The sequence below is a fragment of the Nannospalax galili genome, unplaced genomic scaffold (genome assembly GCF_000622305.1).
Source record: "Nannospalax galili isolate Female #2095 unplaced genomic scaffold, S.galili_v1.0 scaffold68, whole genome shotgun sequence".
In the NCBI taxonomy this organism is placed as follows: Eukaryota; Metazoa; Chordata; class Mammalia; order Rodentia; family Spalacidae; genus Nannospalax; species Nannospalax galili.
The window spans coordinates 456027-456920 of record NW_008358189.1 but is presented as its reverse complement, the minus strand read 5'-3'; positions in this window follow the sequence as shown (position 1 = coordinate 456920).

Sequence of the window (894 nt, the reverse complement as noted above, 5' to 3'; positions counted from 1 at the left end):
ACATAGTGAGTTCCAGGATAGCTGGGGCTACAGGGAGACCCTGTCTCAAAAAGACTAGAAAAAAAAAAAAATATATATATATATATATAAAGACAGGTCTCCCTATGTGGTACTAGCTATCCTGGAATTCACTATGTAGACCAGGCTGACCTGGAACCCACAGATATCTGCCTGCCTCTGCCTCCTGAGTGCTGAGACTAAAGGTATGCACCACCATACCTGGCTTTTTCTTTTTCTAAAGAGTTACTTTATTTTCTGTGTAGGAGTGCTTTGCCTGCTTGTGTGTATGTGTGCTTGGTGTCTGAGGAGGCCAGAAGAGAGTGTCTGACCCCCTGGAACTGGAGTTATGGATGGTTGTTAGCCACCATGTGAGTGCTGGCAACTGAACTAAGTCTCCAGAAGGGCTAAGCCAGCTCTGTAGCCCCTTGAGGCTGCATCTTATTTCAGGCCCATCCCTGTCTCTGCCTGCTTCCTAGCTGCTGTGAGGTTAGCACCCTCTTCTGATGAGCTCCCGCTGCCAAGAGGTTCCACCTGGCGTTAGGCCCAAAGCGATGGATCCAACCAAACTTAACTGAGTCTTGCTTTTTCCTTTTTGTGGTGCTGAGGTTCAAACCCAAGGTCTCATGCTTGACCTGAACCTAAAAGAACCAGGAGCCAAAACAAACCTTTTCTTTACAGTGCTATCGGGTGTCTTGTCACAATGACAGAAGGCTACCTAACAGGCTTTTTTGGTTTATTTGGGGGAGGGGGGTGGCTTTTGTTAGGTTTTGTTCTTGTGTTTTGTTTTGAGATGGGTTCTACTATGCAGTCCTGGCTGGCCTTGAACTTGATTATATATCAAACTCAAACTCACAGAGATTGGTTGGCCTCTGCCTCCTGAGTGCAGGGTTAAAA